General features: G+C 41.9%; 1 protein-coding gene across 1 annotated transcript in view; it reads left to right on the forward strand.

Moving 5' to 3' along the window:
* The window catches only part of LOC126213317 (pancreas transcription factor 1 subunit alpha-like), a gene marked incomplete at its 5' end in the record, with an annotated part of 87310 nt that extends 75409 nt beyond the window's left edge, over positions 1-11901 (forward strand). Inside the window, one exon of the mRNA XM_049941003.1 lies at positions 10448-11901. The remainder of the gene's footprint in view (positions 1-10447) is intronic.
* Positions 11902-27418: the final 15517 nt, after the last annotated feature.

Genomic DNA, 27418 nt, shown 5'->3' on the forward strand with positions numbered 1-27418 from the left:
GCAGAAGGTACTGTGTAACATTTACTGAAAGTTTGAAACAAATATGTTTGGAAGATCCTTAGAAAACATGTAATTAGTATGAGAAAATAAAAGTTTTGGGAATCGAGCGACAAAGATTGGATTAACTTTTTAGTGCATTCCAGGTCCATAGGATGGATTATCTTCATCCTCTGCAAACTCCTCCTCCAGCTTCCTCTTGTTCCTCCTCCTGTTTACTCTTGCTTGTATTTATAGACTCTTTACAGCCCTGTCTGCAGCCCGAAGGCGTTCCTTGTCTAAAGCAAGCATCGCTCGTACCATGTTAGAACCTATCTTCATTCCCATATTTCTAAATACCTTGGCTTTCCAACATTTCTCCTTTTCTTAAAAGCCTTCAGAGGATTTCTAATAACTTTACTTTTACTCATTATTATACTTCAACAAAACAGAGACTCAAGAAACACAATTAATTACGAATATTTTCGAGATAACGACAGAGTACATAAACATGAAACAATCGACAATCACACCAGCGATATATATTGAACCATCACAGGTTAGCCACAACACATACTTTATCTCACATCACTAAAATGTACCTGATGAACACGGACGTTAATAATAACACCATTTGACAGCAGTTTAACAGCGCCACAGTGGGTCACGCCCATGTAGAACACATTTCAAAAAAAAATTAAAAATAGATCTAGTCTTCGGAATTGAATAAATTATATATCTATTAAAAGGTAATAGTCTGCAGATTCAGAAAACGCAAAAAAGTAAAAATTGAACTTTTCATGATTTTGAGCCTTTCCGGAGCCCCTTAAGATGTAAACAACGTATTAGACGAAGGGGGTCCGACAGCCGATCAGTTCCAGTCATTCCACCAGGAAGGAGGTACACGGCTCGTGTTGTCTGTAGTTCAACCGTGCGTAGACGGTCAATACCGCGGTTCGATCGCGTCCGCATTTTTACTTTGTGCCAGGAAGGGCTCTGAACAAGGGAAGTGTCCAGGGGTCTCGGAGTGAACCAAAGTGGTATTGTTCGGACATGGAAGAGACACAGAGAGACAGGATCTGTCGATGACATGCCTCGCTCAGGCCGCCCAAGGGCTACTACTGCAGTGGATGACCGCTGCCTACGGATTATGGCTCGGAGGAACCCTGACAGCAACGCCACCATGTTGAATGATGCTTTTCGTGCAGCCACAGGACGTCGTGTTACGACTCAAACTGTGCCCAATAGGATGCATGATGAGCAACTTCACTTCCAAAGTCCATGGCGACATCCATCTTTGCAACCATGACACCGTGCTGCGCGGTACAGATGGGCCCAACAACATGCCGAATGGACTGCTCACAAGGGAACCTCCCCATCGCACCCCCCTCAGATTTAGTTTTAAGTTGGCACAGTGGATAGGGCTTGAAAAACTGAAAACAAATCAATTGAGAAAACAGGAAGAAGTTGTGTGGAACTGTGAAAAAGTAAGGAAAATATACAAACTAACTAGTTCATGGGAAGATAGGCAACGTGAAGAACACTAGGAACGCAGGAGCGCCGTGGTCTCGTGGTAACGTGAGCAGCTGCGGAACGAAAGGTCCTTGGTTCAAATCTTCCATCGAGTGAAAAGTTTAATTTTTTATTTTCAGTTTATGTGACAAACTCTTATATTTTCATCACTTTTTTGGGAGTGATTATCACATCCACAAGAAAACCTAAATCGGGCAAGGTAGAAGAATCTTTTTACCCCTTCGCCAAGTGTACAAGTTAGGTGGGTCGACAACATATTCCTCTCCTGTGACGCACATGCCGTCACCAGTGTCGTATAGAATATATCAGATGTGTTTTCCTGTGGAGGAATCGGTTGACCTATGACCTTGCGATCAAATGTTTTCGGTTCCAATTGGAGAGGCACGTCCTTTCGTCTACTAATCGCACGGTTTTGCGATGCGGTCGCAAAACACAGACACTAAACTTATTACAGTGAACAAAGACGTCAATGAACGAACGGACAGATAATAACTATGCAAAAATAAAGAAAATAAAATTTTCACTCGAGGGAAGCTTTGAACCAAGGACCTCTCGATCAGCAGCTGCTCACGCTACCACGGGACCACGACGCTCCTTAGCTCACCTTGTCCATGATGTTGCCTATGCGACCCGTGGACTACTCAGTTTGTATATTTTGCTTATTTTTTCACAGTTCCACACAACTTCTTCCTGTTTTCTCAATTGATCTGCGTTCAGTTTATCAAGGCCTATCCACTGCGCCAACTTACAACCAAATCTGAGGGGGGTGCGATGGGGAGGTTCCCTTGTCAGGATTGGCATCACGTGCTCTTCATCGATGAGTATCACATATGCCTTCAACCAGACAATTGTCGGGGACGTGTTTTGACACAATGCCGAGCGAGTGCAGCAAGGTGGAGGTTCCCTGCTGTTTTGGGGTGGCATTATGTGGGGAGACGTACCCCGCTGGTGGCCATGGAAGGTGCCGTAACGGCTGTACGATGCGTGAATGCTATCCTCCGACCGATAGTGCAACCGTATGGGCCGTATCTTGTGAATGACTTCCTTCAGGATAACGACATCGTTCGACTAGAGTGGCCAGCATGTCAGCATTGCGACTTTTGCCGATTTCTGCGCCGGCACGGTAGCTCAGCGTGCTCGGTCAGAGGGTTAGCTACCCTGTGTAATAAAAAACTGAGTGAACGTATCAACACAGAACCTGAACGGGTGTCGTCGGGCGTCCGCCCCGAACAAATTCAACGAACAATATGCGATCTAAAAAGAAAAAAAAAGAGAAAAAAAGTGGGCAACACACCTGCTCACTAAGCAGGAGGCCCGGGTTCGATTCGCGCCCCTTGTACAATTTTCATTCGTCGCTTCACTCTGTATACATAAAATCGTATATGTATGAGACCCGTAGAGTCTCTGAAATTGTGTCATTTCATTTGTAAAAATATGCTGTTTACCTGAAGCATTGCGACTTTTGCCGATTTCTGCCAACTGACGACTTGAGTGGTACTGTTTAAGCTACATTCTGACATTGCCCCCACAGTATATATTTTCTTTAATGTCGTTTGTTGTTAGGAATATTAGCTTATTCCCAAGAGTTAGCAGCTTTCACTCAGTTAATACTAGGCAGAAATCAAATCTGCATGTGGAATGCACTTCCTTGACTCTTGTGCAGAAAGGAGTGCACTATTCTGCTGCATCCATTTTCAATAAGCTACCACAAGAACTCAAAAATCTTAGCAGTAGCCCAAACGCTTTTAAGTCTAAACTGAAGAGTTTCCTCATGGCTCACTCCTTCTATTCTGTCGAGGAGCTCCTGAAAGAGCTGAAAAATTAAGCAAATTCCAGTGTTGCATTGTTGATTTTCTTTATTTAAACTTACAAATTGTCGCCTGAATACGTTTCTTGTATTTCATTTTATCTGTTTCTACTATCGTGTTATAATTTCATGTATTGACTCGTTCCATGACCATGGAGGCTTCTCCTTAATTTGGTCCCACGGAACAATAAATAAATAAATAAATAAAACACGGCGCTTCAAAGTATTCGATAGAGTAGTAAGTGAAATGGGAAACGGGGCCCAAATATAACACCACCTGATCTCACTTGAATTTCCCGTCAGGAAAGCTTCCAATGAGAGCTTTGTATATTATTTTGGAAAATATGCGGCAGATTTGGGTGCCAAATATAACACAAATATCGCTGCATCTGAGCTAGTTAACGAAATAACTGCTTTCAAATTTCTGACGGAGATTCGCATCTGCGCACTTTGAAGTTGATTTATTTATTTTATTTATTTATTTCTTCAAAGTATCGGTTACGAGACGCTTATCGAAACCTCGAAATAGGTTACAGGATATTTACGACAATTTCAGAGACTACAACCTCTTATCACCGCAGTTTCAGCAATTAAAGATGACAGAAAACTAAATATCGAGCATAGGTGTAGCAGACTCATATTCTTCATCTCCTCGATACGGTACGACAGAACTGCTAAATTTGACTTCAACAACATAACCAAGAAACACATACAGGATCGCTCTCTTGCGCTGCTGTAAAGTCCTCTTTTGCTCAGCAGTGCGTAGAGGTATTAAGCTGGAGCTTATGGCACACACTAATGTCTGTAACCCCTTGGTGGTGTGGGAAATTAAAGCTCGAAAGTCAATGCCATCATAAAATACAACCATTTATGCCACATATTTTGATACTCGGAAAGTCACTCATCAAAACCTGTATGTGAACTGAAGAGACAGAAGTCATGGTATAACGGCTCTTCTTGATGATTTGGTTTGATTTGTACTTGGCCTCGGCTAAAACTCGGCGACAGTCGGTAGAGTGTTGAGATCGTTACCAAGTTACGAAGACGACATTACACAAAATAACAGTGTTGCACCGAAATGTCGACGTGCGTGAGATATTTACTTCGCCAAGAATCGAAATTAATCGTTCGTAATCGATGTTTAACTGATTAATGATGAAATATTAATGATAAAACCAATACAGTCACATCCACAACAAATTCCCTACAAGCTGGTCGTAATTTCAAGTATCTAAGAAATCGTAACAGTGGGCTTGTTATTTGAGTCAAAGGTTCTACACAAGCGCCGAACGCTACAGTCAAATATTATCGCTGCGCGTAATTATTACTCGGGAGTTTCATGTCAATAATTTGATAGACTTTTAAATCACAAGTGCACGACTTGGCACGAGAGGGTGTTTTATTGCACAATATCAGTCACTTCCTCAAATGGTTCAAATGGCTCTGAGCACTATGGGACTTAACTTCTAAGGTCATCAGTCCCCTAGAACTTAGAACTCCTTAAACCTAACCAACCTAAGGACAACACACACCTCCATGCCCGAGGCAGGATTCGAACCTGCGACCGTAGCGGTCACGCGGTTCCAGACTGTAGCGCCTAGAACCGCACGGTCAGTCACTTCCTAACCGAGCCTTGACAAGAAAACTTTCCCAGGCGTTGGGGGGATTTAAATTATATGCTTCGGACCTATCACTGAAGTTCCATAAACCATTGGCTATTATGAATGAAAATTGTCTATCAGTGTTCGTTGCCTAAATCACTGTCTAAGTAACATTTAGTTCAATTATCTAGTTAAAAGTTCACTTTATTCTAGTAGGTAAAAGTCCTCCGTTCGAATTCTAATGCCGTGATATTTGAAGTCAGAAGATCGTATTACTGCGTCATAATAGATCGCAATTATTCAATCTCAAAAACAATCTAAGCGCGCCTACATGTACGAGCATTCAAATATATGACCTGCTTCGGCTAACTCTCGTAACGTAGTGACAGTGCATTGAATTAGTCATTACTCGCGATTCCCAAAGAGTACTCACAGGGAGTATTCTTTGGGATCATTAGTTCTACTTTGCGAATGTTAATTTATGCTAATTTTGCCATTTAGTATGATTTTGATTTTAATTTTACTGAAATTTAATGTTTCTTTCGTAGATTGTTAAATTGTCAAGTCATAAATTCCTGATTTAATTACTTGTTATTGTCCTAATAATAGTGATAAATGAAGCTTCATTCGCTTATTCACTTTTCTGGGAATTTGGGACTTGGGGGGAAATCTTTGGGGTATTGGGAGCAAATTTTTTATTTTTTAATCTCGTCCGAGGAAGTGGCATTACAATGGGATAGAGATATGGGCATACGCAGATAGTGTAGCGTACACAACTTATAAGAGGACAGTGCATTGGCGGAGATGTCATTCACGTGATTGGCGTGCGAAGCTTACAGATGTGATTACGGCCGCATGACTCATATTAACAGATTTTGAACGCGGAACCATAGTTGGAGCTAGACGCATCGGACATTCCATTTCGCAAATCGTTAGGGAATTCAGTATTCCGAGACCCACAGAGTCAAAAGTGTGCCGAGAATACAAAATTTCAGGCGTTACCACTCACCACGGACAACGCAGTGGCCGACGGCCTTCACTTAACGACCGAGCGCAGCGGCATTTGCGTAGAGCTGGCGGTGCTACCAGACTAACAACACTGCGTGAAAAAACTACAGAAATCAATGCGGGACGTACGACGGACGTATCCGTTAGTATACTTCGACGAAATTTGACTCTAATAGGCTGTGGCAGTGGACGACCGACGCGAGTGCCTTTGCTACATCTACATCTACATCCATACCCCGCAAGCCACCTGACGGTACGTGGCGGAGGGTACCTCGAGTACCTCTATCGGTTCTCCCTTCTATTCCAGTCTCGTATTGTTCGTGGAAAGGATTGTCCGTATGCCTCTGTGTGGGCTCTAATCTCTCTGATTTGATCCTCGTGGTCTCTTCGCGAGATATACGTAGGAGGGAGCAATATACTGCTTGACTCTTCGGTGAAGGTATGTTCTCGAAACTTCAACAAAAGCCCGTACCGAGCTACTGAGCGTCTCTCCTGCAGAGTCTTCCACTGGAGTTTATCATCTCCGTAACGCTTTCGCAATTACCAAATGATCCTGTAACGAAGCGTGCTGCTCTCCGTTGGATCTTCTCTATCTCTTCTATCAACCCTATCTGGTACGGATCCCACACTGCTGAGCAGTATTCGAGCAGTGGGCGGACAAGCGTACTGTAACCTACTTCCTTTGTTTTCGGATTGCATTTCCTTAGGATTTTTCCAATGAATCTCAGTCTGCCATCTGCTTTACCGACGATCAACTTTATATGATCATGCCATTTTAAATCACTCCTAATGCGTACTCCCAGATAATTTATGGAATTAACTGCTTCCAGTTGCTGACCTGCTATATTGTAGCTAAATGATAAAGGATCTTTCTTTCTATGTATTCGCAGCACATTACACTTGTCTACATTGAGATTCAATTGCCATTCCCTGCACCATGCGTCAATTCGCTGCAGATCCTCCTGTATTTCAGTACAATTTTCCATTGTTACAACCTCTCGATGTACCATCCGCAAAAAGCCTCAGTGAACTTCCGATGTTATGCACAAGGTCATTTATGTATATTGTGAATAGCAACGGTCCTACGACACTCCCCTGCGGCACACTTGAAATCACTCTTACTTCGGGAGAATGACATGCTGCGTTCTGTTATCTAGGAACTCTTCAATCCAATCACGCAATTGATCTGATAGTCCATATGTTCTTACTTTGTTCATTAAACGACAGTGGGGAACTGTATCGAACGCCTTGCGTAAGTCAAGAAACACGGCATCTACCAGTGAACCCGTGTCTATGGCCCTCTGAGTCTCGTGGACGTATAGCGCGAGCTGGGTTTCACACGATCGTCTTTTTCGAAACCCGTGCTGATTCCTACAGAGTAGATTTCTAGTCTCCAGAAAAGTCGTTATACTCGAACATAATACGTGTTCCAACTTTCTACAACTGTTCGACGTTAGAGATATAGGTCTATAGTTCTGCACATCTGTTCGACGTTCCTTCTTGAAAACGGGGATGACCTGTGCCCTTTTCCAATCGTTTGGAACGCTACGCTCTTCCAGAGACCTACGGTACACCGCTGCAAGAAGGGGGGCTAACAGCACGACATCGTCTGCAGTGGCTCTTCTCGGCTCGTGTCCCTATCGGTTGGACCCTAAACAACAGCAAAAGCGTTGCGTGGTCAGATGAGTCCAGATTTCAGTTCTAAGAGCTGATGCTAGGCTTCCAGTGTGGTGCAGACCCAAATTGTGAACAAGGCATTGTACAAGTTGGTGGTGGCTCCATAGTGGTGTGGGCTGTGCTTACATGGAATGGACTGGGCCGGAGTGGCGCTTCAGTCCGGAACCGCGCTGCTGCTACGGTCTCAGGTTCGAATCCTGCCTCAGGCATGCATGTGTGTGATGTCCTTAGGTTTAAGTAGTTCTAGGGACTGATGACCTCAGATGTTAAGTCCCATAGTGCTTAGAGCCATTCACAGGATGTGCACGATGGGGGCGCGAATTGTCGTCCACGAAGACGACTGCCTCGCCAATATGCTGCCAATACGGTTGCACTATCGGTCGGAGGATGGCATTCGAGTATCGTGCAGACATTACGGCGCCTTCCGTGACCACCAGCGGCGTTCCCATGCCCCACATAATGCCACCCCAAAACATCAGGGAACCATCAACTTGCTGCACAGTGTGTCTAACGCTTTCAGCCTGACCGGGTTGCCTCCAAGCACGTCTCCGACGATTGTTTCGTTGAAGGCATATGCGACACTCATCGGTGAAGAGAACGTGATGCCAATTCTGTGCGGTCCATTCGGCATGTTGTTGGGACCATCTGTACCGCGCTGCACGTTGTCGTGGTTGCATAGATGGACCTCGCAACGGACGTCGAGAGTGAAGTTGCGCATTATGCATCCTACTGCGCAGTGTTTGAGTCGTAACACGACCTCCTGTCGCTGCACGAAAAGCATTGTTCAACATGTTGGTGTTGCTGTCAGGGTTCCTGCGAGCCATAATCCCTAGGTAGTGGTCATCCACTGCAGTAGTAGCCCTTGGGTGGCCTGAGCGAGGCGTGTCATCGACAGTTCCTCTCTCTCTGTATCTCCTCCGTGTCGGAACAACATCGCTTTAGTTCACTCCGAGACGCCTTGACACTTCCCTTGTTGAAAGCCCTTCCTGGCGCAAAGTAACAGTGCGGACGCGATCGAACTGCGGTATTGACGGTCTAGGCACGGTTGAACTACAGACAACACGAGCCGTGTACCTCCTTCTTGGTGGAATGACTGGAACTGATCGGCTGTCGGACCCCCTTCGTCTAATAGCTTGTTTACATCTTAAGGCGGGTTTAGTAACATCTCTGAACAGTCAAAGGGACTGTCTGTGATACAATATCCACAGTTAACGTCTGTATCCAGGAGTTCTGGGAACCGGGGAGTTGCAAAACTTTTTTTGATGTATGTGTTATTTTGCGATATTGCTTTTACACTACTGGCCATTAAAATTGCTACACCACGAAGATGACGTGCTACAGACGCGAAATTTAACCGACAGGAAGTAGATGCTGTGATACGCAAATGATTAGTGTTTCAGAGCATTCACATAAGGTTGGCGCCAGTGGCGACACCTACAACGTGCAGACATGAGGAAAGTTGCCAACAGATTTCTCATACACAAACAGCAGTTGACCGGCGTTGCATGGTGAAACGTTGTTGTGATACCTCATGTAAGGAGGAGAAATGCGTACCATCACGTTTCCCACTTTGATAAAGGTCGGGTTGTAGCCTATCGCAATTGCGGTTTATCGTATCGCGACATTGCTGCTCGCGTTGGTCGAGATCCAATGACTGTTAGCAGAATATGGAATCGGTGGGTTCAGGAGGGCAATACGGAACGCCGCGCTCGACCCCGACGGCCTCGTATCACTAGCAGTCGAGATGACAGGCATCTTATCCGCACGGCTGTAACGGATCGTGCAGCCACGTCTCGATCCCTGAGTCAACAGATGGGGACGTTTGCAAGACAACAACCATCTGCACGAACAGTCCGACGACGTTTGCAGCAGCACGGACTATCAGCTCGGAGACCGTGGATGCGGTTACCCTTCACGCTGCATCACAGACAGGAGCGCCTGCTATGGTGTACTCGGCGACGAACCTGGGTGCACGAATGGAAAACGTAATTTTTTCGGATGAATCCAGGTTCTGTTTACAGCATCACGATGGTCGCATCCGTGTTTGGCGACATCGCGGTGAACCCACATTGGAAACGTGTATTCGTCAGCGCCGTACTGGCGTATCACCTGGCGTGATGGTATGGGGTGCCATTGGTTACACGTCTCGGCAGCTCTTGTTCTCATTGACGGCACTTTGAACAGTGAACGTTACATTTCAGATGTGTTACGACCAGTGGCTCTACCCTTCATTCGATCCCTGCAAAACCCTACATTTCAGCAGGATAATGCACGACCGCATGTTGCAGGGCCTGTACGGGCCTTTCTGGATACAGAAAATGTTCGACTGCTGGCCTGGCCAGCACATTCTCCAGATCTCTCACCAACTGAAAACGTCTGGTCAATGGTGGCCGAGCAACTGGTTCGTCACAATACGCCAGTAACTATTCTTGATGAACTGTGTTATCGTGTTGAAGCTGCATGGGCAGCTGTACCTGTACACGCCATCCAAGCTCTGTTTGACTCAATGCCCAGGCGTATCAAGGCCGTTATTACGGCCAGAGGTGGTTGTTCTGGGTACTGATTTCTCAGGATCTATGCACTCAAATTACGTGAAAATGTAACCACATGTCAGTTCTAGCATAATATATTTGTCCAAAGAATACCCGTTTATCATCTGCATTTCTTCATGGTGTAGCAATTTTAATGGCCAGTAGTGTACATTATCTGTGCTCTACCACGTAGTGACAAAATATTCCATCAATGTTATACTACCGTTGTCTGTTAGTTTTTTATGTGCACACATCTAGTTGTTATACAAATCGATGAACATAACCTCATGGCCTTTTTTACTCTCTTTTTTCAGGTCGCGGTTTCACACATCCTCTGACTGAATTACGGAGTGAATCCTCGCGTCGCTGTGCAGTGTGGACTTCTTCTGTCACAAATGGCTGGGAGATCACTGCAGAGACTGAAAGAAGTGGCAGATTGGACACGCCATCGGCAGTGTCGTTCACGGCCGTGGATTCAGCTCAAGTTAGCCCTGTGAGGGACAGTGTGCATGCTGTTTTGCTATACCGTCGTCGTAAATTGTTCAGCTCTCTGAGTAATGGAAGGGATGTACCTAAGGAGAAATGTTACGAAGGTCTTATTGTGGCAGTGAATGGCTAGCAGCCAGTGAACAGAGAGAAGCGTCGTCTACAAACACTGAAATCTCTAGTCACACGTACCGACAAATTACCTAGGATGTTTTGCTGCGTGATCTGGCGTGTTCAGAATTCATTGTCTCCACTAGCTTGTTACTGAGCGGTCCCTAGAGTGGCTGACTGGTTGCGAACACAAAGAGTTTCCACATCTACATCCATATTCCGTGTACCACCTTATAGTGTATGATGGAGGGTACTTTTATTGCCGCTATTATTTCGCACCCTTTGCTCTTCCGTTCGCGAACGCCGCGTGGGAAGAATGATTGTCAGTAACCTTTCTGTATGTCCTTTTTATTAGTATTGAGACTTTCCCCGTGTATTTCTTAACTGTAAACTACTTTCAATACAGTCATATTCATGCATTTGTCTGTTCAAGCCAGCGACCTTATCGCAGTGGTAATACCGGCCAGATCACCGAAGTTAAGCGCTATCGGGCTGGGCTAGCACTTGGATGGGTGACCGTGCGTTCTGCCGAGCGCTGTTGGCAAGCGGGGTGCACTCAACCCTCGTGCGGGTAATTGAGGAGCTACTTGAGGGACAAGAAGCGGCTCCGGTCACGAAAACTGACAACAGCTGGGATAACTCTGTGCTGACCGTGTGCCCCTCCTTATTCGCATCCAGTGACGCCTGTCTGTGAGGATGACACGGCGGCCGGTCGGTGCCGTTGGACCTTCAACGTCTGTACGGACGGTGTTAAGTTTATTTTATTTGTCTGTTCAAGGGCAGGTTGTGCTGTACCCTTATTACCATCACGTGCTTCTCTCGCATACTTTCCTACACATGTCGTTATGGCTGTTGCTGCCTAGTAACACATGTTTAAACACGTAAATAAGAAAGAAACAGTGGCGGCCGGTGCAAACTTTTACAGGTGTGCAACAATATTATGAAAATAAACAGAAAACAAAATCATAAAAAATTTATCACAATAAAAACTAGTACTCCAGACAAAAAATGAAGTCTGGGACAATTCTAGTGTCCGATTCCACTCGGCGGCTTTGGGCAACAACGTCAGAGACGCCACATAGAGGCAATCTTTGAAAGCAACGGATCATATTAGTAAACAAATGAATGTAGCACACGTTAAAATTACAAACACAGTTCACATGATTAATTACTTGGCCTCAAATTATACTGATAAGAACTAAAAGTAGCGAAAGGAAATAAGAACGGAAAAAGAGAAGTATACAAGTCTGAAATAAATTATTATCGTAATTTTTGTGAGTAAGAAAAGCACAGAGAACCCTTACATCTAGTATAGTCAGCGCATTGTGAAGCCATATTATGAATCAGGGTTAACTTTCAATACTAATTGTTAAATCTAACGGGACGAGTACACAAGTAACGAAAATAATATATTTGCAGTGGTCTTCTAAACTGTATATCTCATACATATTCAAATATACATTCATGCTTGTACAAATATATAGATACATACATTACATTAATACTTGTTCCACAGGTCACAAATACATTTCATAATGGTGTGGAACATTTCAGCTTAACATACGATTTCTTTACACAATATAATTAAATACATAAAAATATGTAGATACGTACACATGTCCATTCCTGTTCCCAAGTGCATGAGATGTACTGCAACCTACTTTCTTCATGCTCACTTCAACTGAACGATTATGTTGTTTACTTTAGGTGCTTTGCCCTTGAAGGTCATTTCAAAAGTCAAAACATAATGCGGAGAAAGTACCAGTCGGCCTTGCCTTTAGCTCAGCAAGGGACGTGTCCTCGCCCAGTCCATGAGCTATTGGAAACACTGAGTTATACACTCTCTCAATTACAGCTTTGAATATTATAAAAATATATTTACATTTTTGAGGCGTGAGATTAAAAAGAGTTTCAAGAAAAACAAGCAGTGGCAGGCAATGAACGTATCGGATCTAAATTTTGTTATGTGTTTCACGTATAAAGGGAACTACGTAAAGTAAAGAAAGACACTGATGGATCTTAGTCATCATGGAGACTGTCTTGTTTTCCAAAAGTGGAGGAAAAAAGAAATTTCTAATACTGTAGGTGAAAATTTGCCAAATTGTAAAAAAGTGAATCTTTCCCCTTATGTCCTGCAGAAATGGCCCAAAAGTCTCCTTTATTACCATTAAACTTCCTTCAGCCTTTGCCATTACATCTTTTCCTGGCTTTATGTTGTCATATATGTCCACATTGTGGTAAATTGAGTAGGCCTACACTCATGCAGCTAATACCATAATTTAACATTTTTTGAAACATGTGGCCACAACCGAGAATCACTATTGAATTCTAGTCAGTCCTAGTCGAGATATTATTTTATTCTATTATATTTATTATCAAAGCCTGCCAAATCTTCAAATGAGTTGTGATCTCTGTGTAATTATTATACAGCATCTTGATGTTATTGTACGTACAGTTATTTGTTATTCATGTACAACAATTTATTAATAAATTATTCTGAAAGTCAATCCCGACCTACCAGACAATACTCTGTGTAAACTATAAAACAAATTTGTGCTGTTATGTGTCAGAGCCTCACAAATAGAGTTAATCTTCCAAATGCTATGGAGCATTTGTTAGTTTGAAAGTTCTGATGGAGAGAAACTGTGTCCTGAATTTGCTATTTGAATACAGCCACCTTCCACTCAAGCTTCGCGGCACAGCCAGACACACAACTTAGGGGCAGACTGAAAGTTTAAGATGGAGAGACTTGTCTCATTCACATTGATTGCAAGAATATTGCTAGGTAAGATTTTGGGCTGATATGTGATCCAGCGCACAATCTTAATGCGCTAGGAAAATCAAAGACAAGCTTTGTATACATTGCTGTGTGCTATGAGTATTGTGTAAATACAACTCAAACAACAATATTACTGAACCATCCTTTACACCTGGTTACAAAGCTCGAAGGCAGAAGGTCACTGATGTGTTTCTGTAGATTTTCCCCGCCGCAGTCACCGCACCCTCTCAAACCACAAGTCAAGTCGATGGACAGATGTCAACTTAAATCTTCATGGCAAGAAAATATTCCTGAACATAGATCTCTTGAGATATTATCATACAATTACAACTGCAGAAAAAATAAAAATATCAACTACTTCCTATTACCTCATCGTCAATTTCATTTTATGCAACTCTTATTAAGAAATACACCTGACAGTTTTCAGAGATTATGAAGTACAGAATGCTCTGGTTGATAATTATCAGTTATTTACTAACAAAGTAGGTGGCTCACCAAAGGCAGATGTGCTGCATCGTCGATAGGTACACTGATATAAGGTACAGAGCGTTGCAGGCTTTTGCAAAGAATTCCCCCTTCCAAGCTAGTAGGAAAACGCACGCACGCACGCACGCACGCACACACACACACACACACACACACACACACACACACACACACACTGGTTTGTGGGGTTACTGGGGAGAGTAACTTTAGGCCAGGGAGATTATGGGTGTGTGGAATCACACCTTCTCTGTCACCGTACCCCCTCAGCCCACTAGTCAAGTTGATTAACAGATGACGTCAACTTAAATCTACATGGAGAGTAAATATTCCTGAACATAGATCTCCTGACATCTTATTATACAATTACTATTGGAGAAAAAATATACATAAATATCATCTACTTTCTATTAGCTCATCATGAATTTTATTTCCTGCCCCTCTTATTAAGAAATACACCTACAGTTTTCAGAGATTATGATGTACAGAATGCTCTGGTAGATAATTACAGTTATTTACTAACAAACTAGGTGGCTCGCCAAAGGAAGATGTGCTGCATCGTCGATAGGTACACTGATATAAGGTACAGAGCTTTGCTGGCTTTTGCAAAGAATTCCCTCTTCCAAGCTTGTAGGAAAACACACACACACACACTCACACACACACACACACACTGTTTTGTGGGGTTACTGGGGAGAGTAACTTTAGGTCAGGGAGATTATGGGTGTGTGGAATCACACCTCCTCAGTCACCGTACCCCCTCAGCCCACTAGTCAAGTCAATGAACAGATGACGTCAACTTAAATCTACATGGCAAGTAAATATTCCTGAACCTAGATCTCCTGACATCTTATTATACAATTACTATTGGAGAAAAAATATACATAAATATCATCTACTTTCTATTAGCTCATCATGAATTTTATTTCCGGCCCCTCTAATTAAGAAATACACCTACAGTTTTCAGAGATTATGATGTACAGAATGCTTTGGTTGTTAATTATCAGTTATTTACTAACAAACTAGGTGGCTCGCCAAAGACAGATGTGCTGCATCGTCGATAGGCACACTGATATAAGGTACAGAGCTTTGCTGGCTTTTGCAAAGAATTCCCTCTTCCAAGCTTGTAGGAAAACACACACACACACACACACACACACACACACACACTGTTTTGTGGGGTTACTGGGGAGAGTAACTTTAGGCCAGGGAGATTATGGGTGTGTGGAATCACACCTTCTCAGTCACCGTACCCCCTCAGCCCACTAGTCAAGTGGATCAACAGAAGACGTCAACTTAAATGTACATGGCAAGGAAATATTCCTGAACCTAGATCTCCTGAGATCTTATTATACAATTACTATTGGAGAAAAAATATACATAAATATCATCTACTTTCTATTAGCTCATCATGAATTTTATTTCCGGCCCCTCTTATTAAGAAATACACCTACAGTTTTCAGAGATTATGATGTACAGAATGCTCTGGTTGTTAATTATCAGTTATTTACTAACAAACTAGGTGGCTGGCCAAAGGCAGATGTGCTGCATCGTCGATATGTACACTGATATAAGGTACAGAGCTTTCCTGGCTTTTGCAAAGAATTCCCTCTTCCAAGCTTGTAGGAAAACACACACACACACACACACACACACACACACACACGCACACACACACACACACACTGTTTTGTGGGGTTACTGGGGAGAGTAACTTTAGGCCAGGGAGATTATGGGTGTGTGAAATCACACCTTCTCAGTCACCGTACCCCCTGAGGCCACTAGTCAAGTCGATGAACAGATGACATCAACTTAAATCTACATGGCAAGTAAATATTCCTGAACCTGGATCTCCTGACATCTTATTATACAATTACTATTGGAGAAAAAATATACATAAATATCATCTACTTTCTATTAGCTCATCATGAATTTTATTTCCGGCCCCTCTTATTAAGAAATACACCTACAGTTTTGAGAGATTATGATGTACAGAATGCTTTGGTTGTTAATTATCAGTTATTTACTAACAAACTAGGTGGCTCGCCAAAGGCAGATGTGCTGCATCGTCGATAGATACACTGATATAAGGTACAGAGCTTTGCTGGCTTTTGCAAAGAATTCCCTCTTCGAAGCTTGTAGGAAAACACACACACAAACACTCACACACACACACACACACACACACACACACACACACACACACACACACTGTTTTGTGGGGTTACTGGGGAGAGTAACTTTAGGTCAGGGAGATTATGGGTGTGTGGAATCACACCTCCTCAGTCACCGTACCCCCTCAGCCCACTAGTCAAGTCAATGAACAGATGACGTCAACTTCAATCTACATGGCAAGTAAATATTCCTGAACCTGGATCTCCTGACATCTTATTATACAATTACTATTGGAGAAAAAATATACATAAATATCATCTACTTTCTATTAGCTCATCATGAATTTTATTTCCGGCCCCTCTAATTAAGAAATACACCTACAGTTTTCAGAGATTATGATGTACAGAATGCTTTGGTTGTTAATTATCAGTTATTTACTAACAAACTAGGTGGCTCGCCAAAGGCAGATGTGCTGCATCGTCGATAGGTACACTGATATAAGGTACAGAGCTTTGCTGGCTTTTGCAAAGAATTCCCTCTTCCAAGCTCGTAGGAAAACACACACACAAACACTCACACACACACACACACACACACACACACACACACACACACTGTTTTGTGGGGTTACTGGGGAGAGTAACTTTAGGTCAGGGAGATTATGGGTGTGTGGAATCACACCTCCTCAGTCACCGTACCCCCTCAGCCCACTAGTCAAGTCAATGAACAGATGACGTCAACTTAAATCTACATGGCAAGTAAATATTCCTGAACCTGGATCTCCTGACATCTTATTATACAATTACTATTGGAGAAAAAATATACATAAATATCATCTACTTTCTATTAGCTCATCATGAATTTTATTTCCGGCCCCACTTATTAAGAAATACACCTACAGTTTTCAGAGATTATGATGTACAGAATGCTTTGGTTGTTAATTATCAGTTATTTACTAACAAACTAGGTGGCTCGCCAAAGGCAGATGTGCTGCATCGTCGATAGGTACACTGATATAAGGTACAGAGCTTTGCTGGCTTTTGCAAAGAATTCCCTCTTCCAAGCTTGTAGGAAAACACACACACAAACACTCACACACACACACACACACACACACACACACACACACACACTGTTTTGTGGGGTTACTGGGGAGAGTAACTTTAGGTCAGGGAGATTATGGGTGTGTGGAATCACACCTCCTCAGTCACCGTACCCCCTCAGCCCACTAGTCAAGTCAATGAACAGATGACGTCAACTTAAATCTACATGGCAAGTAAATATTCCTGAACCTAGATCTCCTGACATCTTATTATACAATTACTATTGGAGAAAAAATATACATAAATATCATCTACTTTCTATTAGCTCATCATGAATTTTATTTCCGGCCCCTCTAATTAAGAAATACACCTACAGTTTTCAGAGATTATGTTGTACAGAATGCTTTGGTTGTTAATTATCAGTTATTTACTAACAAACTAGGTGGCTCGCCAAAGACAGATGTGCTGCATCGTCGATAGGCACACTGATATAAGGTACAGAGCTTTGCTGGCTTTTGCAAAGAATTCCCTCTTCCAAGCTTGTAGGAAAACACACACACAAACACTCACACACACACACACACACACACACACACACACACACACACACACACACTGTTTTGTGGGGTTACTGGGGAGAGTAACTTTAGGTCAGGGAGATTATGGGTGTGTGGAATCACACCTCCTCAGTCACCGTACCCCCTCAGCCCACTAGTCAAGTCAATGAACAGATGACGTCAACTTAAATCTACATGGCAAGTAAATATTCCTGAACCTGGATCTCCTGACATCTTATTATACAATTACTATTGGAGAAAAAATATACATAAATATCATCTACTTTCTATTAGCTCATCATGAATTTTATTTCCGGCCCCTCTAATTAAGAAATACACCTACAGTTTTCAGAGATTATGATGTACAGAATGCTTTGGTTGTTAATTATCAGTTATTTACTAACAAACTAGGTGGCTCGCCAAAGGCAGATGGGCTGCATCGTCGATAGGTACACTGATATAAAGTACAGAGCTTTGCAGGCTTTTGCAAAGAATTCCCTCTTCCAAGCTTGTAGGAAAACACACACACAAACACTCACACACACACACACACACACACACACACACACACACACACTGTTTTGTGGTGTTACTGGGGAGAGTAACTTTAGGTCAGGGAGATTATGGGTGTGTGGAATCACACCTCCTCAGTCACCGTACCCCGTCAGCCCACTAGTCAAGTCAATGAACAGATGACGTCAACTTAAATCTACATGGCAAGTAAATATTCCTGAACCTGGATCTCCTGACATCTTATTATACAATTACTATTGGAGAAAAAATATACATAAATATCATCTACTTTCTATTAGCTCATCATGAATTTTACTTCCGGCCCCTCTAATTAAGAAATACACCTACAGTTTTCAGAGATTATGATGTACAGAATGCTTTGGTTGTTAATTATCAGTTATTTACTAACAAACTAGGTGGCTCGCCACCAAAGGCAGATGTGCTGCATCGTCGATAGGTACACTGATATAAGGTACAGAGCTTAGCTGGCTTTTGCAAAGTATTCCCTCTTCCAAGCTTGTAGGAAAACACACACACAAACACACACACACACACACACACACACACACACACACACACACACACACACACTGTTTTGTGGGGTTACTGGGGAGAGTAACTTTTGGCCAGGGAGATTATGGGTGTGTGGATTCACACCTCCTCAGTCACCGTACCCCCTCAGCCCACTAGTCAAGTCAATGAACAGATGACGTCAACTTAAATCTACATGGCAAGTAAATATTCCTGAACCTGGATCTCCTGACATCTTATTATACAATTACTATTGGAGAAAAAATATACATAAATATCATCTACTTTCTATTAGCTCATCATGAATTTTATTTCCGGCCCCTCTTATTAAGAAATACACCTACAGTTTTCAGAGATTATGATGTACAGAATGCTCTGGTTGATAATTATCAGTTATTTACTAACAAACTAGGTGGCTCGCCAAAGGAAGATGTGCTGCATCGTCGATAGGTACACTGATATAAGGTACAGAGCTTTGCTGGCTTTTGCAAAGAATTCCCTCTTCTAAGCTTAAAGGAAAAGACTCTGACACACACACACACACACACACACACACACACACACTGTTTTGTGGGGTTACTGGGGAGAGTAACTTTAGGCCAGGGAGATTATGGGTGTGTGGAATCACACCTTCTCAGTCACCGTACCCCCTGAGGCCACTCGTCAAGTCAATGAACAGATGACGTCAACTTAAATCTACATGGCAAGTAAATATTCCTGAACCTAGGTCTCCTGAGATCTTATTATACATTTACTATTGGAGAAAAAATATACATAAATATAGTCTACTTTCTATTAGCTCATAATGAATTTTATTTCCGGCCCCTCTTATTAAGAAATACACCTACAGTTTTCAGAGTATATGATGTACAGAATGCTCTGGTTGTTAATTATCAGTTATTTACTAACAAACTAGGTGGCTGGCCAAAGGCAGATGTGCTGAATTGTCGATAGGTACACTGATATAAGGTACAGAACTTTGCTGGGTTTTGCAAAGAATTCCCTCTTCAAAGCTTGTAGGAAAACACACACACAAACACTCACACACACACACACACACACACACACTGTTTTGTGGGGTTACTGGGGAGAGTAACTTTAGGCCAGGGAGATTATGGGTGTGTGGAATCACACCTCCTCAGTCACCGTACCCCCTCAGCCCACTAGTCAAGTCAATGAACAGATGACGTCAACTTAAATCTACATGGCAAGTAAATATTCCTGAACCTAGGTCTCCTGAGATCTTATTATACAATTACTATTGGAGAAAAAATATACATAAATATCATCTACTTTCTATTAGCTCATAATGAATTTTATTTCCGGCCCCTCTAATTAAGAAATACACCTACAGTTTTCAGAGATTATGATGTACAGAATGCTCTGGTTGTTAATTATCAGTTATTTACTAACAACCTAGGTGGCTGGCCAAAGGCAGATGTGCTGAATCGTCGATAGGTACACTGATATAAGGTACAGAACTTTGCTGGGTTTTGCAAAGAATTCCCTCTTCCAAGCTTGTAGGAAAACACACACACAAACACTCACACACACACACACACACACACACACACACACACACACACACACACTGTTTTGTGGGGTTACTGGGGAGAGTAACTTTAGGCCAGGGAGATTATGGGTGTGTGGAATCACACCTTCTCAGTCACTGTACCCCCTGAGGCCACTAGTCAAGTCAATGAACAGATGACGTCAACTGAAATCTACATGGCAAGTAAATATTCCTGAACCTGGATCTCCTGTGATCTTATTATACAATTACTATTGGAGAAAAAATATACATAAATATCATCTACTTTCTATTAGCTCATCATGAATTTTATTTCCGGCCCCTCTTATTAAGAAATACACCTACAGTTTTCAGAGATTATGATGTACAGAATGCTCTGGTTGTTAATTATCAGTTATTTACTAACAAACTAGGTGGCTCGCCAAAGGAAGATGTGCTGCATCGTCGATAGGTACACTGATATAAGGTACAGAGCTTTGCTGGCTTTTGCAAAGAATTCCCTCTTCGAAGCTTGTAGGAAAACACACACACAAACACACACACACACACACACACACACACACACTGTTTTGTGGGGTTACTGGGGAGAGTAACTTTAGGCCAGGGAGATTATGGGTGTGTGGAATCACACCTCCTCAGTCACCGTACCCCCTCAGCCCACTAGTCAAGTCAATGAACAGATGACGTCAACTTAAATCTACATGGCAAGTAAATATTCCTGAACCTGGATCTCCTGTGATCTTATTATACAATTACTATTGGAGAAAAAATATACATAAATATCATCTACTTCTATTAGCTCATCATGAATTTTATTTCCGGCCCCTCTTATTAAGAAATACACCTACAGTTTTCAGAGATTATGATGTACAGAATGCTCTGGTTGTTAATTATCAGTTATTTACTAACAAACTAGGTGGCTGGCCAAAGGCAGATGTGCTGAATCGTCGATAGGTACACTGATATAAGGTACAGAACTTTGCTGGGTTTTGCAAAGAATTCCCTCTTCAAAGCTTGTAGGAAAACACACACACACACACACACACACACACACTGTTTTGTGGGGTTACTGGGGAGAGTAACTTTAGGCCAGGGAGATTATGGGTGTGTGGAATCACACCTCCTCAGTCACCGTACCCCCTCAGCCCACTAGTCAAGTCAATGAACAGATGACGTCAACTTAAATCTACATGGCAAGTAAATATTCCTGAACCTGGATCTCCTAACATCTTATTATACAATTACTATTGGAGAAAAAATATACATAAATATCATCTACTTTCTATTAGCTCATCATGAATTTTATTTCCGGCCCCTCTTATTAAGAAATACACCTACAGTTTTCAGAGATTATGATGTACAGAATGCTCTGGTTGATAATTATCAGTTATTCTCTAACAAACTAGGTGGCTCGCCAAAGGAAGATGTGCTGCATCGTCGATAGGTACACTGATATAAGGTACAGAGCTTTGCTGGCTTTTGCAAAGAATTCCCTCTTCTAAGCTTAAAGGAAAAGACTCTGACACACACACACACACACACACACACACACACACACACACTGTTTTGTGGGGTTACTGGGGAGAGTAACTTTAGGCCAGGGAGATTATGGGTGTGTGGAATCACACCTTCTCAGTCACCGTACCCCCTCAGCCCACTAGTCAAGTCAATGAACAGATGACGTCAACTTAAATCTACATGGCAAGTAAATATTCCTGAACCTAGGTCTCCTGAGATCTTATTATACAATTACTATTGGAGAAAAAATATACATAAATATAGTCTACTTTCTATTAGCTCATAATGAATTTTATTTCCGGCCCCTCTTATTAAGAAATACACCTACAGTTTTCAGAGATTATGATGTACAGAATGATCTGGTTGTTAATTATCAGTTATTTACTAACAAACTAGGTGGCTGGCCAAAGGCAGATGTGCTGAATCGTCGATAGGTACACTGATATAAGGTACAGAACTTTGCTGGGTTTTGCAAAGAATTCCCTCTTCAAAGCTTGTAGGAAAACACACACACAAACACACACACACACACACACACACACACACACTGTTTTGTGGGGTTACTGGGGAGAGTAACTTTAGGCCAGGGAGATTATGGGTGTGTGGAATCACACCTCCTCAGTCACCGTACCCCCTCAGCACACTAGTCAAGTCAATGAACAGATGACGTCAACTTAAATCTACATGGCAAGTAAATATTCCTGAACCTAGGTCTCCTGAGATCTTATTATACAATTACTATTGGAGAAAAAATATACATAAATATCATCTACTTTCTATTAGCTCATAATGAATTTTATTTCCGGCTCCTCTAATTAAGAAATACACCTACAGTTTTCAGAGATTATGATGTACAGAATGCTCTGGTTGTTAATTATCAGTTATTTACTAACAAGCTAGGTGGCTCGCCAAAGGCAGATGTGCTGAATCGTCGATAGGTACACTGATATAAGGTACAGAACTTTGCTGGGTTTTGCAAAGAATTCCCTCTTCCAAGCTTGTAGGAAAACACACACACAAACACACACACACACACACACACACACACACACACACACACACACACACACTGTTTTGTGGGGTTACTGGGGAGAGTAACTTTAGGCCAGGGAGATTATGGGTGTGTGGAATCACACCTTCTCAGTCACCGTACCCCCTGAGGCCACTAGTCAAGTCAATGAACAGATGACGTCAACTTAAATCTACATGGCAAGTAAATATTCCTGAACCTGGATCTCCTGTGATCTTATTATACAATTACTATTGGAGAAAAAATATACATAAATATCATCTACTTTCTATTAGCTCATCATGAATTTTATTTCCGGCCCCTCTTATTAAGAAATACACCTACAGTTTTCAGAGATTATGATGTACAGAATGCTCTGGTTGTTAATTATCAGTTATTTACTAACAAACTAGGTGGCTCGCCAAAGGAAGATGTGCTGCATCGTCGATAGGTACACTGATATAAGGTACAGAGCTTTGCTGGCTTTTGCAAAGAATTCCCTCTTCCAAGCTTGTAGGAAAACACACACACAAACACACACACAAACACACACACACACACACACACACACTGATTTGTGGGGTTACTGGGGAGAGTAACTTTAGGCCAGGGAGATTATGGGTGTGTGGAATCACACCTCCTCAGTCACCGTACCCCCTCAGCCCACTAGTCAAGTCAATGAACAGATGACGTCAACTTAAATCTACATGGCAAGTAAATATTCCTGAACCTGGATCTCCTGTGATCTTATTATACAATTACTATTGGAGAAAAAATATACATAAATATCATCTACTTTCTATTAGCTCATCATGAATTTTATTTCCGGCCCCTCTTATTAAGAAATACACCTACAGTTTTCAGAGATTATGATGTACAGAATGCTCTGGTTGTTAATTATCAGTTATTTACTAACAAACTAGGTGGCTCGCCAAAGGAAGATGTGCTGCATCGTCGATAGGTACACTGATATAAGGTACAGAGCTTTGCTGGCTTTTGCAAAGAATTCCCTCTTCCAAGCTTGTAGGAAAACACACACACAAACACACACACACACACACACACTGTTTTGTGGGGTTACTGGGGAGAGTAACTTTAGGCCAGGGAGATTATGGGTGTGTGGAATCACACCTCCTCAGTCACCGTACCCCCTCAGCCCACTAGTCAAGTCAATGAACAGATGACGTCAACTTAAATCTACATGGCAAGTAAATATTCCTGAACCTAGGTCTCCTGAGATCTTATTATACAATTACTATTGGAGAAAAAATATACATAAATATCATCTACTTTCTATTAGCTCATAATGAATTTTATTTCATGCCCCTCTAATTAAGAAATACACCTACAGTTTTCAGAGATTATGATGTACAGAATGCTCTGGTTGTTAATTATCAGTTATTTACTAACAAACTAGGTGGCTGGCCAAAGGCAGATGTGCTGAATCGTCGATAGGTACACTGATATAAGGTACAGAACTTTGCTGGGTTTTGCAAAGAATTCCCTCTTCAAAGCTTGTAAGAAAACACACACACAAACACTCACACACACACACACACACACACACACACACACACACACACACACACTGTTTTGTGGGGTTACTGGGGAGAGTAACTTTAGGCCAGGGAGATTATGGGTGTGTGGAATCACACCTCCTCAGTCACCGTACCCCCTCAGCCCACTAGTCAAGTCAATGAACAGATGACGTCAACTTAAATCTACATGGCAAGTAAATATTCCTGAACCTAGGTCTCCTGAGATCTTATTATACAATTACTATTGGAGAAAAAATATACATAAATATCATCTTTTTTCTATTAGCTCATAATGAATTTTATTTCATGCCCTCTAATTAAGAAATACACCTACAGTTTTCAGAGATTATGATGTACAGAATGCTCTGGTTGTTAATTATCAGTTATTTACTAACAAACTAGGTGGCTGGCCAAAGGCAGATGTGCTGAATCGTCGATAGGTACACTGATATAAGGTACAGAACTTTGCTGGGTTTTGCAAAGAATTCCCTCTTCAAAGCTTGTAGGAAAACACACACACAAACACTCACACACACACACCCACACACACACACACACACACACACACACACACACACTGTTTTGTGGGGTTACTGGGGAGAGTAACTTTAGGCCAGGGAGATTATGGGTGTGTGGAATCACACCTTCTCAGTCACCGTACCCCCTGAGGCCACTAGTCAAGTCAATGAACAGATGACGTCAACTTAAATCTACATGGCAAGTAAATATTCCTGAACCTGGATCTCCTGTGATCTTATTATACAATTACTATTGGAGAAAAAATATACATAAATATCATCTACTTTCTATTAGCTCATCATGAATTTTATTTCCGGCCCCTCTTATTAAGAAATACACCTACAGTTTTCAGAGATTATGATGTACAGAATGCTCTGGTTGTTAATTATCAGTTATTTACTAACAAACTAGGTGGCTCGCCAAAGGAAGATGTGCTGCAATGTCGATAGGTACACTGATATAAGGTACAGAGCTTTGCTGGCTTTTGCAAAGAATTCCCTCTTCCAAGCTTGTAGGAAAACACACACACAAACACACACACACACACACACACACACACACACACACACACACACACACTGTTTTGTGGGGTTACTGGGGAGAGTAACTTTAGGCCAGGGAGATTATGGGTGTGTGGAATCACACCTCCTCAGTCACCGTACCCCCTCAGCCCACTAGTCAAGTCAATGAACAGATGACGTCAACTTAAATCTACATGGCAAGTAAATATTCCTGAACCTAGTTCTCCTGAGATCTTATTATACAATTACTATTGGAGAAAAAATATACATAAATATCATCTACTTTCTATTAGCTCATAATGAATTTTATTTCCGGCCCCTCTAATTAAGAAATACACCTACAGTTTTCAGAGATTATGATGTACAGAATGCTCTGGTTGTTAATTATCAGTTATTTACTAACAAACTAGGTGGCTGGCCAAAGGCAGATGTGCTGAATCGTCGATAGGTACACTGATATAAGGTACAGAACTTTGCTGGGTTTTGCAAAGAATTCCCTCTTCAAAGCTTGTAGGAAAACACACACACAAACACTCACACACACACACACACCCACACACACACACACACACTCACACACACACACACTGTTTTGTGGGGTTACTGGGGAGAGTAACTTTAGGCCAGGGAGATTATGGGTGTGTGGAATCACACCTTCTCAGTCACCGTACCCCCTGAGGCCACTAGTCAAGTCAATGAACAGATGACGTCAACTTAAATCTACATGGCAAGTAAATATTCCTGAACCTGGATCTCCTGTGATCTTATTATACAATTACTATTGGAGAAAAAATCTACATAAATATCATCTACTTTCTATTAGCTCATCATGAATTTTATTTCCTTCCCCTCTTATTAAGAAATACACCTACAGTTTTCAGAGATTATGATGTACAGAATGCTCTGGTTGTTAATTATCAGTTATTTACTAACAAACTAGGTGGCTCGCCAAAGGCAGATGTGCTGCATCGTCGATAGGTACACTGATATAAGGTACAGAGCTTTGCTGGCTTTTGCAAAGAATTCCCTCTTCCAAGCTTGTAGGAAAACACACACACAAACACACACACACACACACACACACACACACACACACACACTGTTTTGTGGGGTTACTGGGGAGAGTAAGTTTAGGCCAGTGAGATTATGGCTGTGTGGAATCACACATTCTCAGTCACCGTACCCCCTCAGCCCACTAGTCAAGTCAATGAACAGATGACGTCAACTTAAATCTACATGGCAAGTAAATATTCCTGAACCTAGATCTCCTGACATCTTATTATACAATTACTATTGGAGAAAAAATATACATAAATATCATCTACTTTCTATTAGCTCATCATGAATTTTATTTCCTGCCCCTCTTATTAAGAAATACACCTACAGTTTTCAGAGATTATGATGTACAGAATGCTCTGGTTGATAATTATCAGTTATTTACTAACAAACTAGGTGGCTCGCCAAAGGCAGATGTGCTGCATTGTCGATAGGTACACTGATATAAGGTACAGATCTTTGCTGGCTTTTGCAAAGAATTCCCTCTTCCAAGCTTGTAGGAAAACACACACACACACACACACACACACACACTGTTTTGTGGGGTTACTGGGGAGAGTAACTTTAGGCCAGGGAGATTATGGGTGTGTGGAATCACGCCTTCTCAGTCACCGTACCCCCTCAGCCCACTAGTCAAGTTGATCAACAGATGACGTCAACTTAAATGTACATGGCATGGAAATATTCCTGAACCTAGATCTCCAGAGATCTTATTATACAATTACTATTGCAGAAAAAAATACATAAATGTCAACTACTTTCTATTAGCTCATCGTGAATTTCTTCTCCTGCCCCTCTTATTAAGAAATACACCTACAGTTTTCAGAGATTATGATGTACAGAATGCTCTGGTTGATAATTATCAGTTATTTACTAACAAAGTAGGTGGCTCGCCAAAGGCAGATGTGCTGCATCGTCGATAGGTACACTGATATAAGGTACAGAGCTTTGCTGGCTTTTGCAAAGAAATTCCTC

The sequence above is a fragment of the Schistocerca nitens genome, chromosome 11, assembly GCF_023898315.1.
Source record: "Schistocerca nitens isolate TAMUIC-IGC-003100 chromosome 11, iqSchNite1.1, whole genome shotgun sequence".
NCBI classification, from domain to species: Eukaryota; Metazoa; Arthropoda; class Insecta; order Orthoptera; family Acrididae; genus Schistocerca; species Schistocerca nitens.